The sequence below is a fragment of the Lissotriton vulgaris genome, chromosome 1_1, assembly GCF_964263255.1.
Source record: "Lissotriton vulgaris chromosome 1_1, aLisVul1.2, whole genome shotgun sequence".
Classification (NCBI taxonomy): Eukaryota; Metazoa; Chordata; class Amphibia; order Caudata; family Salamandridae; genus Lissotriton; species Lissotriton vulgaris.
Window position 1 is genome coordinate 2,013,898,833 of NC_141685.1, and position 19,109 is coordinate 2,013,917,941.

Genomic DNA, 19,109 nt, shown 5'->3' on the forward strand with positions numbered 1-19,109 from the left:
ACAGTGGGATATACAGCCCTTTGTGTGTGGACAGGACACATTCTATTCATGTGTAAGTGTGAGGTTGTGCCTAGCTCCTCCCTCCCATTTTTCAGGATGTCCCATCAAGTCACACCTAAACATCCTTTGTGTGTAGCTGTTTACACAGAATAGACAAAGCCCCACTGTCCCCAAACCCAGACTGAACAGTGACAGGCAGCTGACACCAAATTGCTAAAGTAAGAGCATGGCAACTTTCTAAAAGTAGATACACAAAGGCGTCCTCCTCCAATGAAAGAACAAACTCACAAAGCACTCTTATTGTGATGTAGTCACTTCTGAAATGTTCATCAGGCTGAGACAAATTCAATCCACTTCATTCATCAAGTGTATAATTTTTAATGAATCATGTTTCCCATTCTTCATATGATGCCTCTCATATTCATAAATCCGCTAGTAATCTACATCTGTTTACATTATGTCAAATCAAGTAGCATAGACTCCCCAATGCATTTTGGGCCAGGCCCTTCTTCGTCAGGGGGTAATTTCTGAGGAAAATGTAAAGCATAAGTTAATGTACTGAAATCCAAGACCTCACAAATGAAATACATGCTAAATACATGTGCACAACTGTTACCAAAATGTAAAGTTCCATGTGGAAGTAAAATAACTACCCGATAGTATCAAAATGTGGTTGTGGTGAAAAGAATGAAAAATGAAATGGTGTACCCAGAGTGGATACGAAGAAAACATATAGGTGAATCGTACTAGTCATGAAAAGTGTGCCCAAAGAACCATGCGTGATAAACCTGAAAAGTCACATGCGGATGTAGACGCCACACCCAACGTGAAACCCACGCATAGACCAGGCATTCTCGCAAAAGTGTGAAAAGTATTCCTGAAATAAACACAACTTACCACTTGAGACAATAGTGCTAAAAACAAAAGTGCACCCAAAGAGAAATGCGTAGGCAAGATGGCTGCCGTGAGGAAGGCTGTGTAGGCAGCTAGCTCCTTCGCTCCTGGCGTTCTATCGTTCTATCGTCAGAGAAGGAGAAATCTAGCTATTCTACGAGTTTAAATGTGCGAAAGCCGGCCATGGGGTTTTCGTGTCGATGTTATGGATAATTACAGCTAAACGGGCTCATCTCACCTGGTGACGGTGACCGTGGAACACGTTGGTCAGTATCGGCCAGCTGCTGCTACTATCGCTGCTGTGGAAGCCGCCCCGGGCTGGGCTGCTCGGAGAGACGGAAAACGGAGCAGCGCGGAACCTGAAAGGTGTTTTTTCCATCTCCTGACCGGAGGGTTGGATGCGAAGCTCCGCGCTGGCAGAGAGGCAGAGAGGCGTTGACCATTTCCGAGTAGATTCTATCAGCGGGGAAAGCGTCCAATAACTGATACTGATTTCACCGGAGTTTGGCTCGTGCAGGTCAGGCAAAGCCACGGAGCCACGGAGACAAAACGTATCAAAAACGGAGAAGAAATAATCACATCGCGTTATACCAGCATAGAGTAATAACAATTTGCTACAAACTATCCTTGCGTCAGGCGGAGCTTACGAATGTTGCTAAACTTTTTTGTGTTCAATCGGCGGTCTCCGCTGTGGCGTGCTACACTTTGCTTGTGCTGGGCACAGAGCAGCGTTTTTCCCGGCAGAGGTGGCTCACGGAAGAAAAAGAGGACGCCACTTCCACTTTCTATTGCCACACGCAGCAACAAGAAAACCGGCCCTGGGTTTGATTTGAATAACCTGGAGCAAGAGAACGAGGAGACCGAGATGGCAGAGGCAACACCACTGATCCCTGGTAAAACCATCACCAAACAGGGTAAGAACTCTAATAAGGGGGCTGCTGTTAAATCTAATGAAATACCTGGCATAAAAAGCTCTGCGTTACAAACTTTACCAGATCTATTTGAAAAGCATGCTGCAAAAAAGAAAATAACTGACAATGATAATCAAAGCACTGATATAACCGCAGCACAATCTGCTAATCAACCATCGACAAGTGGTGATAATCAGAATAACTCTAATAATCCCTCTACTCTGATACCCATTCTGTTACCGACTGACTCTTCAAGGAAGGGTATTATGGGATTTGCAGTTCCAGCTCCGGGTGGAGCTATCACCAATAGAGCATGCTCTCTTCCATCGCTGGTATTATTATCAAATGAAGCGCCAATCGAATTACGAAATGTAAAAGAAACTACTGGGCAGCAACATAATCAAGAGCTCCCTGAAAATTTTTACTCACTATCAGAACTCTCATCCGATGAAGCGACGGGTCTAAATAAAGACTGGGCAGATTTTAGTGGTGAGAGCCTATCTTCTGAGGGTGAGATCAGTATGAGTCCTGATAATACTAATGCGGCAACTATTATAAAAAAGAAGCTGAGGAAGAAGAGATCTTCTCGCGCAATGAGTCAAGAGACTGCTTCTAATTCACCAAATAATACGAATCCCCTATCTTCTAATCTAATATCCACCGCTTCTGTTGCCAATGATATTCCGGGGTCTAGCCATAACGCTATACCTGATCCTAGTCTACAACAAGAGAACAACGAAGAGATCACACTGAAAACAATATTTGACACCATGATGAGTCATAGAGCAGAGAGCAAGGCCGAGAATCAACGCACGCAAATGACATGTGCCAAAGTTAAAAACGCAGTAAGACGTGCAATCAAATTATGCTCAGAGACTGCTGACAGGGTTACTGAAGCAGAGGCCAGGATATCTGTACTAGAAGAAGAATGTATGGCTCAAAGACAAGAAGTGGGAGATTTCAAAGTACAAAAGGATGACCTATCTGACAAACTAGCTAGTTTGGAAAATCAGGCCCGTAGAAGCAACTTGCGTTTTTTGGGGATTCCTGAAAATAAAGAAGGAGGGGACCCGAGGAAGTTTATCATTAATTTACTAAACGATGCTTTTCCTGAAATTACTGATTGGGATTGGGCTCGGGAAATACAACGAGCACATAGATTCCCTTTCACAACAAGGAAACCACGACAAGGTCAAGAAAACTATCCTAGGGCCATTTTGGTGTCATTTAACAATTTCCTTGCCCGCGAAGTGATATTTGTAAACGCCAGACCAGATAAGAAAGCGGATGGTCTAGGTTGTCAGTTCTTTGTGCGACCAGACTACTGCCAAGCTACTGTGGCTCAACGATGGCAACTGAAGCAACTAATCCCTGACTTTCAGAAGAAAGAAGTAGCAGTATTTCTTCAAGGTCCTGCAAAACTTAAGACTATATACAAGGGCCAAACAAAATACTTTATCTCTATAATCAAAGCTAAGGAGTACTTGGAGTCTCTTTGAATAAACAAGAAGAACTTCGATGTATAGTATGACAAATTTAGAACTTGAGCGTAGTAATTATACTGTTTAATAATTATTTGAATGCAGGACCATTATGTTTCTCTATTTCTATACTCTTCTTTCTTCTTTTCTGAACTTTCTCCTTCTCTCGCTCTTCTTCTTTTTTTTTTTCTTTTTTTTTAGTGAGGACGCCACGGGTTAGGGACACGGCATCCATACGCTCCAGGAACTGAAAGTTCCTGTGCCTCATATAGTGGGGAGGGTGGGGGGAGGGGTTCTGGGAATAAGGGTGGGGGTGGGCAAGGGCAAGGGTTGGTGGTGGGGGTGTAAGGCAGAGGTGTTTAACACAAGGATGAATATAAGGCATTTAAACGATAATATTGAAGAGCAAATACTTGTGATGATGGTCGATAATTTTTTTCTATCACTTTTGATATGTATAAAAAGGTGAAAATATGTACTATTAATATCAATGGTCTTAATGACTTAAAGAAGATTGCTATGTTCCGAACAGTGCTCCAAATGCTGAATATTGATCTGCTATGTATACAGGAAACTCACATTTCATGGGATAAACGTTTTCTTCTGAATAATTTGGGATTGGAAGTTTTGATTACATCTAAACAAATGGGTATCAAAAGAGGCGTTGCAATTTGCATGCGAAAGGGAGTAGGGAAATGTTTAAAAACACTCTCTGATAAATGGGGCAGATGGGGACTGGCTGAGCTAAAAATTGGAAGCTGCAAATTTACCTTATGTTGTATCTATGGTCCCAATCTGGACGATGCCGAATTGTTTAATACTATGAATACAGAGCTATCCACCTGGACACAACCGATTATAGTCTGTGGAGACTTAAATATACATATGTCAGCCGACTGGAATATCAAATCAGAGAAGAGATATACGGGTCGAAAGGTTAAAACTTATAAAGCACTTAGAGACCTGGTACTAAGTAATGGGTTAACTGATGTCTGGAATAAATTTCATTATAATGACCCCGGATTTACTTTTTTTTCTACTCCCTATCAAAAATTTGTCCGTTTAGACTATTTTTTTGTATCCTCAGTTTTTTTGGAGAAAATTCGTATGGAGATATTACCACAAGTCATTTCAGATCATAATCCTATAATTGCTGAGATGCAATTTTCTACTGATTGCCAAAACTCCACTAGATCCTGGTCATTTCAAAGAAATTTATTATTAGATGAAGAATACCTTCAATTTATGGTTAATATTATTAAAGATTACTTTCTAATAAATAACGATACTGCCTCTCCACAAGTAGTCTGGGACTCTTTCAAATCTATTGTACGGGGCGAGACAATCAGTTTTGCAAATTACAAGAGGAAAAAAAACCAAACAGATCTCAGGGACAGGCTAAATAAGATAAGGCAGGTCGAGCTGGAATTATCTACCGCATGTAAAAACAATGCTAATATAGAGGATGTACAAACACGATTAACCATTGAACGCTCAGGTCTTCGTACACATATTGCTGAAGAAGTAGCTGTAAAATTTAAACAATATAAAACGGAACGTTACGAATTTAGCGAACGTACGGGAAAAATTCTAGCACAGCGCTTACGACAAAAATCTTCTTTTAACGAAATACAATGTGTTAAAGATACAAATGGGGTCCCTCACGAAAGTAGGGAAGGAATATTAGAGGCATTTCATGGCTTCTACAAGATGCTGTATAACGACTTTAACAATGAAACTGACAAGACTCTTAATCCCTCAGATTATTTACAAAACATTAACCAACTTTCTTTGTGCACAGATGATATAGATTTATTTGCTAGGTCAATAAGCTGGGAAGAGATTGAAAGGGCTATTACGAGTCTTGCAGCTGGTAAAGCTATGGGGCCCGATCAGATTCCTCTTGAATTTTATCGGACATTTAGACACTTGCTGAAACCAGAGCTGCTTAAAATTTTTAATGTAGCATTTCAAGACAAAGCTCCTGATTCTTGGTCCACAGCTACTATAGTTGTTTTTGTCAAAAAGAACAAGGATCCAAAGGAATTAGGCTCGTATCGTCCCATTTCCCTGATTACAGCTGATAGCAAGATTTATTCTAAAATTCTTGCAAATAGACTAAATGATGTTATGCCGGGTTTGGTTTCTAATTCTCAACACGGGTTTATTAAACACAGGGACACTACAGATCACGTTAAACGTGTTATTGCACTGTTGGATTGGGCTCAAGCAAAGGAATCCCCAGTCGGAGTTATCCTACTCGATGCTGAAAAAGCGTTTGATAGAGTAGACTGGGGGTTCCTTTGGTCTGTACTAAAATGGAAGGGTTTTCCATCACAATTTATTAAAGCTATACAGTCACTTTATTCTAATGCAAAGGGTGTAATAAGATTAGGTACGGATATCTCTTGTCCATTTTCAATTACCAGGGGGACCAGGCAAGGGTGCCCCTGCTCTCCACTTTTATTTGCACTTTATCTAGAACCTTATTTGAATAGATTAACTATAGAACCTGGTATCCCACCTGTCCGACTCCATGAGATAGACCACAAAGTCTTAGCATACGCAGGCGATGTGGCAATTGTAACCTCTGATTCTTCTTCCGCCTTACCTAAAATAATAGAAGTTGCTAGTGAATTTGGTAAATTCTCTGGATACAAATTAAATATCTCAAAAACCCAAATTGTACATTCTAAAACTGGTACACCCACTGATATTCTACTAAATGATACTGTTACATACCTTGGTGTAACTATATCATCTAAAATAGATGACATTGTTGGATTAAATCTGGATCCTTTACTCATATCCACTAACAGAACCTTAGAAAGGATAAATAATCTACATTTATCTTTATTTGGACGGACCAATGTCATTAAGATGTTGATTTTTCCAAAATTCCTCTATTTTTTTCGCACCATTCCCCTATTTTTCTCTATGTCCCTTTTTAATAAAATAGATAGGATGCTGTCCAGATTTTTATGGGGGTATCGCCGCTCAAGAAGATCTCTAAAATGGTGTACCTTACCGCAAGGGCGTGGTGGGTTGGGATTTCCGAACTTTAGAATGTACTATTGGGCTATAACTCTTAAAACTATTAAGGTTTTATTATTTCATGATCATGTTAATGAAACCTTTATGTCACCATCCATTTTTGAAATGCTTATGGATGCTCATGTGCGCCAATGCTTATTGATATTTATGGAGCCGAGTTATTACAAAAAAACAAAATTTAAGGTTCTTCTCTCTGCTTTTTTGGTTTGGAGACAAATTAATAAAGCTTTACGGATAACCTCAAAATATAATTTTTATACACCTATCTGTTGCAATATTTCACTATCTGGTATTTCTCAAGATATCCCCACGAATCGATTCCGTCTGGGACAGATTCATTCAATTGGGCAACTGTACCAAAATGGGGCTCTAATGTCCTTTTCCGAACTTCAAGATATATTTGGTCTCTCCAGAAACAAATTTTTTAAATACCTACAAATTCGTAGTTTTCTGGAAAAAAAAAACCTCTTATATAGTGACGCAATGGAGACTAATGTTGTTTTGGAGAGTGGCAGGAGGGATAGTCGCATTGGTACAATCTATCAACTAATGGTCAACAGGTTGCATGATGACCTCGACCAACAAGCCCAGAAATGGGAAAGGAAACTGTGTATAGAAGGGATAGATCTGGCAAGGGCGTTTGAGATTAGCAATAAAACATTAATCAACAGCTCTCTTAAAAGTCAACATTACATGGCATCTTTAGATCTTTACTATACACCGGCAAAACTGGCTAAATGGAAAGCTACGAAAGGTATCAATTGTAGTCGTTGCGGAACTTTAGCAGCAGATTCATGTCATATGTTTTTTAGTTGTTCTAAACTAACTGTATATATAAATAGGATAGAAAAGTTTCTGACTAATTTGCTTAATATTAATATCAAATTATGTCCATCTGTGATTATCTTTGGCTTATATGTTCCATCCGAGAGCTTATCTGCTGATCAAGAACATTTTCTTTTTATTGGAATGTCCATTTACCGTTTTTGTATTACCTCAAGATGGCTAGATGCTGATCCACCATCATTCGAGCAATGGTTGGGAAAGTTGTTAAATGTTTATAGAATGGATACAAATTGAAAGGACAGAGAAAGAAGATATTTGCTAGGAAACTATGGTCTCCTATTGATAACTGGATCTAACCCAATAACGACCACATCTGTAAAAAGAGATATCTATTTTTTATATGTCTTACCGGTTTATTTTCTCTTCTTTTTCATTTATTTCTTACTTGGTTTTGTTAATAATGCATTAGCAATTATGCGAATGATTGTCATTGTCTAAAATGTCTTTCTCATCCTTGTATTTTGTATGCCTCTGCCACTGAAAATAATTAAAAAAAAACAAACAAAGAGAAATGCGTAATAAAACCAAAGCGTCACCTGCGAATGTCAACACCACATACATCGTAAGTCCATGCTAAACTATACATTCCGACCATACCGTCATCCATGACAACTCAATATTCAAGCATACAAACTGTCAAGAGCTTACGCGTACCTGCTACTGTGAAATAACGCCGTCATCCTGATTCATACCACAGCAGTCATCAAAGACATTCATTTTCATTTCATGGTGCTGAGTGAGAAATATTCTTCTTCAGCTGCACAATTCTCTGTACTGTCTTCAAAGCTCCATTGGCCCTAAATATCTCAAGTCACTGGGGCATATTACCAACAAGTAGCGATAATTATTGCTAAATAGGCTTAGCGACGATTTTTTTTTTGCTGTCTATCGCTGGATATGTTAGCGGAGAAAACATGCTATTAGCAACGTTTTTCTCCATTGTGCTAAAATATCCAGCGATAGCGGCGAAATGCGTGAATATCGCTGAGAATACAGCGATATTCTCGCATTAGCGATGAAATCCTCTTAGTCATGTTATCCACCTCCCATTGGATAACATGGCTAAGAACTGGTCTGGGCAGTTTTTGGAGATATTCACGCTTAGCGCGAATATTTCCAATGCTACGCCGGCCTTGCTAATAGGCGATAGCGACGTTAGCGACTGCTTTCAGTCGCTAACTGGTTGGGTACGCCCACTTTGCATGTCATTAGCGATAAACATCGCTGACATGCAAAGCGGGCCCCAAACCGCTCGCTATCACCTAAAAGCTGTCGCTAACATCAGTTAGCGACAGCTTGCTAATAGGGCGATAGAATTATCTCCGCTTAGCAGCCGAAACGTCCACTAAATCGGCAATAATTGCCTATCGCCCCCCTTGGTAATATGCCCCACTGTTTCTTAGCCTCACTCCTAATCACACTCTGGGATCCAACAATGAAAATCGAATTGACCAGAATAGATATAATCAAACTTCAGGAAGTCAATCCGCATTGTAGGAGCACAGCTTCGGAACATCCTATATCTAAATTTCAGGAATCAACCAGGTATGCCAACATAAAAATCTGAAAACGAGACCATCCAAAGAATCGTTTCCAATCATCAAATAAAACAACAGATTATCCACGCGTATGATACAATTACTTATTGGCATCAGCAGACTGCTTTGCCATATATACTAATTAATTTTAAAATTAAACACTACAAATCATAATTAGACATTTAACATTGGAATAATGAAGAAGTGTAAAACACTCTCAAACACCCTCCACCCGTACTGTCATAACAATGTTCAATTCTGATTCTTGGCTAGTGGTCATGCTGCATATCATAAAGTGCACTAAAACTACAAATCAAAGACTATTAAATTGATGTATAGCTCGTAATAAAATAGTTTTAAAACCTGTATATAATTGTTTGGGTTAATCTGTGTACATTGTGATCAGGAGCACATGGTAGTCCATTTCCACACCAAGAGACGAAATATTTCGATCAAAAACTATTTTAGCGCAGAATAGCAAGAAGAACAATCGTAAAGTGAAATCAAAATGTTCACCCATTTATTAAATCTGCCTTCAGCTATTAATATACCCTCCCAAATATGCAATTGGATCTAATCGGGGTTAATTTATGCCATACACTTCTTTAGTACGGACTTCCAAGCACAGCAAATGTACATATTGCATTAATAAAGGTTACTAACGATGTTGACCCAGTACCGTTAAATAAGGGGAATAACCATAATTGAGAAGCTTTGTCAAACTTTGTGCAAAATAGCAGAAGTTGCTTAATACTATCTTTTTCACTCACGATACAATCAAAATAGTCACTTCACATGTGACATCTACCACATCGTGATAGGTATTTCCTGGTTGAAAAAAAGTCCCCAAGATTGCATAAAAATATTTCTCAACTCCTAGTTCCCACACTATGGATATGAAATCAACATGAGCTGCTGGGTTCACCTCTAATTTAGTGCCATGAAGTTTACAACATTAATAAATAAATCTGTTTATTGTGAGCTACTGTATAGATGCATGAATAGTAAAATAATTGAGTGCATTGATGGATGGATTCCTGCATAAATTTGTGATTACAGAAATATTAAACTAATCTTAGCGATTGAAGCTTCAGGCAGCGTTAGCAATAGTGCTATAAAATTGCTGAACATTGCCAAGATTGTGCCAGTGAAAGCCATTTCTGAGCACCTTCTTGCCAAGAATGCCCATAAATCATACAAGTATTGGCAAAGCCAATAGGCTAGTCTTTAATATGAGTCTATGGATCTATTACTTTGGCATTCCTTACTTTAGCATACTCTAAGGCCAAAGTAATCCAGGATGGTCATCTGTGCTTAGGCAGCCATCTTGGAACTGTTTTTGTCCAAGCACAATAAAATAAAATACAAGATGATTGCCATGTGTGAGCACACGTTTAAAAGCATTGTTAGCCATCTTGCAATGATTTTTGGTAGAGTTTGACAAATGCAATTCCAAGATGACAGCCCTCGCATCCAAACACAGGTACAAGCATGTGCATGCATAGTTGGCTAGCCAGGAATATGTGTTATTAAACTATAACCGAAATCAATGCAGAATGTCAGCTGATGCATGGCCATGTGTGCTCACGCAGAATGGCCATCTTGCAATTATTTTCTGTTATGCTTTATTACTAATTTATCATTCCAAGTTGGCTGATTGCTATTTTAGAATGTTAAATTAAAAAAATAGAGTATGAGTGGGAGGATGTGCAAATGGGTAGAAGCAAGACGCAAGCTATTAGTGCACAACAGCTCAGTCTTTAAAAAAATAAATAAATAAATACAAAATATATAGCACTGTGCAGGGGACAGGAGGAGGTGGAATATGATTGGATGAGCGAAGTGGCTGGTGTGGGAAGAAAGAGATCAGAGGCAAGGAGACGGAGGGAGTGAGCAAAGAAATCATTGAATTCCCAGTGAGTGCTAAAAGAGAAATCAAAAATAATTCCCTCACGTCAGCAGCAGAAGGATACACTCAATCCGACGCAACACACCTTGGGGAAACAAACATAAATAGGGTGCAATGCCAAAAGGAACAGAGAGCAAGTATAGTCTGTATCTTAGTGGTCATTTTTTACGAATGACTGCGTAGCACAAACTGTGCCTAATGAACCCAGGTAAAGCCCTAGAAAATAGAATGAGTGACATACATATGAATAAAGTCATGAGAAATGCATGTAGCCTACAGTAACACGCTTCTCCCACAAAATCAGTTAACCTGTTTACAGCTGCAGCCCCTGAAACAATGAAAGGTTGTCCCCCACTGATTGTTAGTTCTCTTGTACTCAGTGGCGGCTGGCAGGGGGCTGCGGTGTCGTGAAATTGGGGAGACACATTTAACAAACAAAAAAAAGCAACGCACCTTTTGCTTCCGGCGAGCCGTCCATCCCTCCCCTTCGGTCCCTTTAGCCGCCTTCTCTGCATCTGTAGCGGAAGGAAGCAGGAAGCACACAAACTCCCTCCCTTAAGCATTGTGATTGGTCTGAGCGCCATGGTTCAGCGCTCAGACGGGGACTGCGAGGTTTTGCATGCTCCTCACCAGTCTGCGAAATGCAGGTCTGGTGAGGAAGATGCAAAGTGCGCAGGACTGTTTGACGGGCCCACCAGGGTCTGCCAAGCGGTTGTGCGCACTAGGAGTGTGAAAACCACTGAGAAAGCGCAATTTGAGTAAAATGTAGAAGTGCACCATATTTACAAGCGGGATGCACGAATTTAGTTAAAGAATATAAGAGTGTCGAATATATAGAGTGAATATACTTATGAGTGTTTAACTAATATAGCATGCATATATCGAGTGTGAGGAACTAATGTAGTAATGTTAGAAATGTTAGAATGCTGTTAGATTCCATGTTATGTGGCTGTTGCAGAAGAGGATGTAATGCTGCTAAACGTAGAAATGTGTAGGCCTCATGGTAATGCATTAAGAAAGAAACCGTGCCTTTACATTTTCACATAAGATTGATTATTATTATTCAAATTATTATTGATCATAGATTGAAATTATGTTTTATAGAAGTGTTTCCTATAATTAGAGAGTAACAAGTTAGAATATTGGTTTAAGTTGAGAAATAAAGGTTCATGGAGTGCACAGGCCTGTTCAAGTAATTTAGGAGGCCTGGAAAGATAAAGTTGTTTCTTTGATCTGCATGTGCTAGTTAAAATCGAGTCTTGTTAAGCATAAATTGCAGACCATGTTCAAAGTTTTACGACTTAAGAGATAAAGTTGGAGGCCGGAATTTGGGGCCCACTTCATGGATGTCTGTTTGCAGGTGTGAGGGGGTTCCAATCAAGAGAGTGATGAATAGAGCTCTGTTCTGGGAGACAGGCACAGGCCTGGAGGAGGCTTCAGGAATTTTCTGGGGGGTACCGGCGTGCCGAGAAGAGCCTGAGAAGCAAGGTCAACGCTAACAAGAAGCCCAGAGGAGTATCAGTATGGAAAAAGCCAGAACCGACACCACGTGAGAGGTGTACGTGAGGGGCGTCTCTGAGGGGCGTTTCAACTGTAATTGTGATTTTGTATTAGGGACAGCACCCTGGGGTGGAGTTAGAGCAGATGGCCTGAGGAACCTTAGAGAGCGGATGGGTAGGCAGAGAGGGTATGACTGCGATGCACAGATTTACAACAGAGACTAAGGAAAAGTGAGTGTACTTCTTTGGAAGTCACCACGGCTGACACCTTTTTAGGTTAAGATTCTGCTAAGTAGGGATGTCACTTAGTCTAGTGTAGGGACAGTCTAATCTGAAATTTCTTCTTTTTGTAAATGACGCTCAAGTTACAACTTGTGTCTATTCTTGCAAACTTGCTGATCTTTGAATTAGTCTTGGTGATATTCTTCTGTCGCTTAAGAGCATTTAGAGAATTCATGTTTGTATTGATGCCAGTATATCTTTTGAACCTTATATTGAGATGTTTGTATCTCCAGTTATCTTTGGCTTTATAATAAAACTTTAAAACTTATTCGTGGTAAGTGGTTCTTCAGAGTTGTGAAAATTATTGGGCTGATTAACCTGGTAGTGGATTGCTTTTACTCTATGACAGGCAACAAAGGTTCAGTCGACCTGAGTGGGGATCTAGATCTATAGTAATCAGATAAGAGATCAAAAATCCTGCAGTATCACCACTCCTGTCCTGTAACCCCAGCCTCACCCCGTCCTAACCCAGCCCACAGTGAAAAAATAAAATGATAGTACCCAGGTTATTATCATTCTATTTTTCCAATGCACTGCTCTTAAAACAGTGGGGTGACGGTCCTTCACCTTAGCAGAGGAGCCTCCCCTGCTTGTACGCAACAATCTTCATTGGTACCAACCTGCCCTCATTCATTCATGCTTAATACATTAAAGTAATGGTAAAACTGTATTAGAGGTGTCCAACAAGTTCCAGAATGGGTGTGACCAGGTCAAATATTGAGTACATATACACATGGGTGAGAATTCATGGGAATAGGCAAATCCACAGCATAGCATATTCTCAGCAGGGGATGAATCACTTTCTTCTTTCTGTAGGCGAACTTGCTACTATATCACCTGCTCCAAAATAAATGTAGTTACTGCAGCCTAATTTAGCAAATTGCACCGTTCCTTCCAGCAAAGAAGCATATTAGGACACAAAATCATATTCATGGTAACACTTTAATAATTAATTTCAAAAAGAAGGCAGAATAATGTTTTAAGTATAAAATTACAATATACATATAGTTTTTGTAGCCAAACATTGATGAAATACAAATGTTTCTGTCGAGTATATTCTAGTTCTCAAAGGGAGAATACTAAATTCACTGCCTCCTTTAATGGCTGATTGAAATGTTAATTTTAGACTTGCTTTGATCAGCTGTTTGACATCTCCATTGCTCAAAAGTGCCTGGCGTAGCGTTTCCTGGGTCTATGAAAGGTGTCAGCAGCGGAAAACATGAAGAGAGCGGCAGCAGGTTTCTGAAAAAAGAGTGTGAACTAGGACATTGAATGACTGGATTATGCATGAACTTGTCAAATTGATAAGGCGTAGTCTAAAGAATTATTTTCTTGCCAATCACTGTCCTTATGAGCTATTGGAATTAGCATGGGGCCGAAATTCATTGCCAATTTTTGGAGGTGTCATGTTATTGATCATTTTCAGATGTGTTATGCTTTACCTACATTTATGAAATATTGTTTTTTTTTATATCAGAGCTCTTCCTTTCCCCTAAAAAATGAACATTCCCCAATGTTTGCTAGACTGGTGTTAGAATAGTAAATCCTTCCCGTCCCCAATCCATGCACTGAAGTTAGAATAGTACATTTGCCATCTCCCCCCTTGGTAGACTGGAGCTAGAGTAGTACATCTGACTCCCCTGTTGAACACACTTTGCCCTTTTTTCACTTGTGTTTTCTCCAAACCCAGCAGAATGCATAAAGTAACTCAGGCAATTACTAAATGCTCCTCTAATGTTAGAAGGAGGAGTTAGTCCCCTTTACATTCAAATGATCCACTCTCTTCACTTAAACTATCTTGCAAATAAACTCAGTTGTATGTTTTACATTCTGTACTTAGCCCCTTCATGAAAATATTTGATTAAAGATTAAGGCAATGCACCTTCAGGAAAGAACTGATGCAGGACTAGCACAACACAGAATGACTGGTAGAAGGAGCATCAATGAGCTCCTGGGCAATGCTCGTATATGAGTTTGGGCCCAAGGGCCCAAAGGATGCTGCTCAGCATGCCTTGGATTTCGCTTCATGTTATTTACATAAACAGGCACTTTTGGATCCTTTATAATATATGCATAGGCATGAAAGATCCCCTGTGTATTCATAGATGCATATACAGACCCCCGGCAGGCTCGTTATCTGTTGTACCTGAGCTCATAGATTTAATATATGATCTCTCCCACTCCCATACAAAGCTGATGGTGTTAGGGGATTTCAATCTTTGGCCAGAGGGACCGACTAATACGCCTTATGTAGAGCTGGTCCAAGATTGTCGTAATATTGAGCTACAACAACTTGTACTTTCCCAAACCCATTCAAAGGGCCATATTCTTGATCTACTCTTTGCTGACGCTTGTCGAACGTCTATACGTGATGTCCTGCCTCAGTGTTGGTTGGACCACGCCCTCGTCCATTTCTCCCTCTCATGCACTGTTGCTACATCAAAGAAAGGGAGTGTGGGGGGCACTAGAATGGGGAGACAATGGTCTAGACTCCTTAAACAAACTATCTTGCCCTCTTTGCTGCCAGATGGCTTTGTATTGGGAGCGAATGTGGACGTAAGTTACGAGACTCTCTGTCAGCGAATCTCGGCTTCTCTAGACTCTTTGGCCCGCTGCAAAAAATCAAAGATAGGACCAATCTTGCTATTCCATGGTACTCGGAAGAACTTCGGCAGCTCAAGCTTCAATGTAAACAGGCTGAGCGGACCTGGAGGAAACAGTACCTGGAATCACATAGAGTCCTCTTTAAACAAGCACTGGCGACCTATAAAATCCAGATTAAGCTTGCTAAGGCTAGATTCCTTGAAGAATCTTTGATGGCAGCTGCAAACAAATCTCAGGCCTTATTTAAGATCGTAAAGGACCTGGCCCATCCTGGCTGTACTATAAATGACATCCCGGCCTCTCAAGCTCTCTGTGATTTGCTAGCACAGGCCTTTGAGGATAAGATTGCTAACATCTTTAACAATCTTCCCTCGTCATCTGGCCGTGCTGTGCACGATTCCATCTCATTTGAGAACAGGAAGGAGAGTACTAATTCAGGTGAGCTGAACAATTTTCCTCTACCATATTTCGAGGACTTCTGCTCTTTGGCTGACGGGGTGTCCTCTGGCTTACCTTCTGATCCTCTTCCACCCAAATTCTGGATACTTTTTCGTGAAGAGCTGCTTCCCCCACTTTTTTCCATCTGCTGCCAGTCTCTTACTTCAGCACGGGTTCCAGACTGCTGGAAATTGGCGGTGGTCTCCCCACTACTTAAAAAGGAGAATCTGGAAACCACATGCCCAGCCAACTATAGGCCCATCTCCCTTTTGCCATTCACTATTAAAATTCTGGAGAAACTGGCCACAAAACATCTCTCCAACTTTCTTGAGACCACTGATTGTTTGGACGTGGCCCAGTTTGAGTTTAGACCGGCACATGGGACACAGTCGGCATTGGTGACTGTTCTTGATGACCTTCGGACGCGTGCCGACCAGTGTCGAGCAGCCTTTCTAGTGCTGCTCGACATGTCAGCCGCGTTCGATACGGTCAGCCATGCAATCCTGATCAGGAGACTGACGGAGGCTGGGGTGTCGGGCTCGGCCCTTGAATGGCTGGTGTCATATCTTGATCAAAGGCCCAGGTAGTTGCCCTGCCACCCTTTAAATCTAACATCAGGAGGGTTGGTCAGGGCGTACCCCAGGGCTCGGCCATCAGCCCTATCCTTTTCAATCTTTACCTCCGTCCCCTGATCACGTTGATTAAATCTTTTGGCATAACAGTCACCAACTACGCCGATGACACCCAACTTATCTTCTCGTTTGAGGGTAAGGGCGGGAAGTCACAGGAGGTCTTCCATCGTTGCATGCGCACCACGGCAGAATGGCTGGGTAACAACTCCCTACAATTTAACAGCTCAAAAACCGAGGTGCTACATTGCTCTATGGACCGGACTCCCAGACCCCTACCACAGGGTTTTTGGCCTCCTGATTTCCAAGGTACTAGTCTGCCTGCCGAATCGGTTCGGAATTTGGGGTTAATGTTTAGTTCCAACTTACAGCTGGACACATCAGTGAACAAAACGGTGGCCACTTGTATGGCACTACTTGGATCACTGCGAAAGATTCTACCCTTGCTCCCGGTACAGGCCAGACCAGAGGTAGTGCGGAGCATAATTTTAAGTCGACTCGACTACTGTAACGCACTGCTGCTGGGGGCACGAGCTACTCTGCTAGGAAAACTCCAACGAGTACAGAATTTTGCTGCCAAACTGGCACTCTCGCGACGCCGCCTGGACTCCTCTGCCAAGGCACTTAGGGACCTCCATTGGTTGCCAATCTCTCAACGGGTGAATTTTAAAGCTTTGTGTTTGGTATTTAGGGCTCTACACGGGCAAGGCCCGTCTCCTCTGTAGGACCTTTTCTCATGGTACATCCCCTCAAGACCACTCCGGTCAGCCTCTGCTTACTTGGTGGCAGTACCCAAGTTTCTGAGGTCCCGGATGGGTGGTCGGTCCTTCAGGCTTACCGCAGCACGACTGTGGAATTCTCTACCGCTAGGCCTAAGGGGCCTGGAAGATTGTTCTTCCTTTAAAAAAGCCTTAAAAACCCACCTGTTCCCCAGAACAATGTAAATAGATTGGATGCTGGAAACATCATGTATTTTGTCATAACAGTCTAAGCGCCAGGATGCCCATCGGGTGACAGTTATAGCGCTATACAAGAACGCCTATACATACATACATACATAGATGCACAATGAAACTCTGGGGCATATGTACAAGAAGTTAACGCCGCATTAGTGGTATTTTCTGACAGTTTTCTGCGAGATTTTTATTGCCTTATGGACAAGCTGCTGCTAACATCTGTTAGCAGCAGTTTTCCAGTGAAAATGTCCATTATGAAGATCGCCACTTCTGTTAGCGATAATAACATGCAAGGGAGGCATTCCCGTGCATAAACGACCACTAACCCCACTTCGTGATATTTACAAGGGGATTCTTGAAGTTTGGAGGATCAAAAAAATGCTGCTCACTGCAGTTAGAGGCAATTTTTTGAGACCAGAAAATAGCGGGTCTTAAAAATGAAGATAGCCCATTGGGCCTCATTTCAGAAGGTTTTGGTGCTGGACAGAAAAAACTATTTTGCTGCACTGCCCTGTGATAAAACTACAGGGCAGGACTGCGCACCATCAATAAGATAGTGTGCATCCTGGGTTTCACACATGAAAAGTGTTGCAGCGCTGCAACAAGACAGCTTTACAACACTTTTCAGTACCCGCTTCTTGCGACACCACAGATGTGCTGTATTCACTGGACAGCACTCCATGATGCAAGTAATGACAGATACGTATGGAATCCTGATGTATCTGTCAGCGCTAATGTCACGCATTGCTACAGTTGTGTCACAACCATGACGCAACTCCAGCAATGCATGGGGCCAGCCTATCCCTGTGGCACTGTGTCACCTTTACACCTGCAATCAGGCAGCTGTAAGGTACTGACGCAGTGGCGTTCTTGAGGGGTGTCCGGATGTCGAAGCAGTTGGAGATCCATCGGTAATGGTTGTGTGCTGCGGTGTCATCGTCTGAAAGTGTTGGTGGAGTGGTGGTGCAGAGGGAGTTTATGAGATGTACTACGGTGGCCTTGATCAAGTTGAGAGGGGGGCGATGATGGCGGTGGTGTATGGTGGGCATGGTGAAGACGTGATGTATACAATGATGGTCGGTCCAGGAGAGTCCGGTGGCGTGGCTGTAGTTGACGGTCCCTTTGGCGGTGGAGACGGGCTTGACTGTTTGTCCTGCTATGTGGCTTGGTGTGGTGACAAGATGCTTGAGTCTGCTCCAGGAGGGGGTGCTGTTCTGGTCACTGGAGTTGTTAAGGTGGAACTTGAGTTCACTGAGTAGGATGTCGTCGGTGGATGGGAGAGCCTGGTGTGCAATGAGGTCTACAATGGTATCGGAGAATGGTTTTCCATGAGCCGGGGGGCCTGCACATGAGGGAGCCGCAGAGGTTGGTGTTGGCCAGATCTGGAAGCTAAGGTGTTCCATGGTCACCATTTGGTCATTAGAGTACGTGGTCAGTCGGAATGTGCTTCTGTAGGTGATGGCAATGCCTCCTCCTGGATGGTCAGGGTGTTCCTTGCGGGTGATTTAGTAACCATCAGTGATGGCGATATCCAGTCTGGAGCAGATGTTGGTCCTGGCAGGCGATGTGGTGTCCATGGTTGATGGGGAGGAGGGTGCTGGGGCCATAGGGGTGGAGTGTCCAAGAGGAAGGGTCTTTGGTGCTGAACGTGGACCAGGGGCAGACGGACACACACGGGCTTGCCTATGCCTTGCCTTTGGCATGGGAGATGTCCATTACAATGCAGGCATTACATCGAAAGGCCTTTACAATGCTACTCCAACAACGCATGAGCCTTTACATCACATTCCATTACAACGCATTGTGAGGTCAGTAATGGGGTATTTTTACGTTTTAGATAAAATGTGAGGTGTATTATGGGGTAAAATGTGAAATTTGGGGTGTGTTTTGGGGTCAATCATGAACATTTGGGTGTGCATTTGGGACAAAAATGAAAATTGCTGTGTGCATTAGAGTCAAATATGATTTTTAGGGTGTGTTTTGGGGGCTCAAAGATGAATTTTAGGGTTCAGGGTTTGCTTTGGGGTGCAAGAGTTAGTTTTAGGGTTGCACTCAAAGAAGTTGGAAT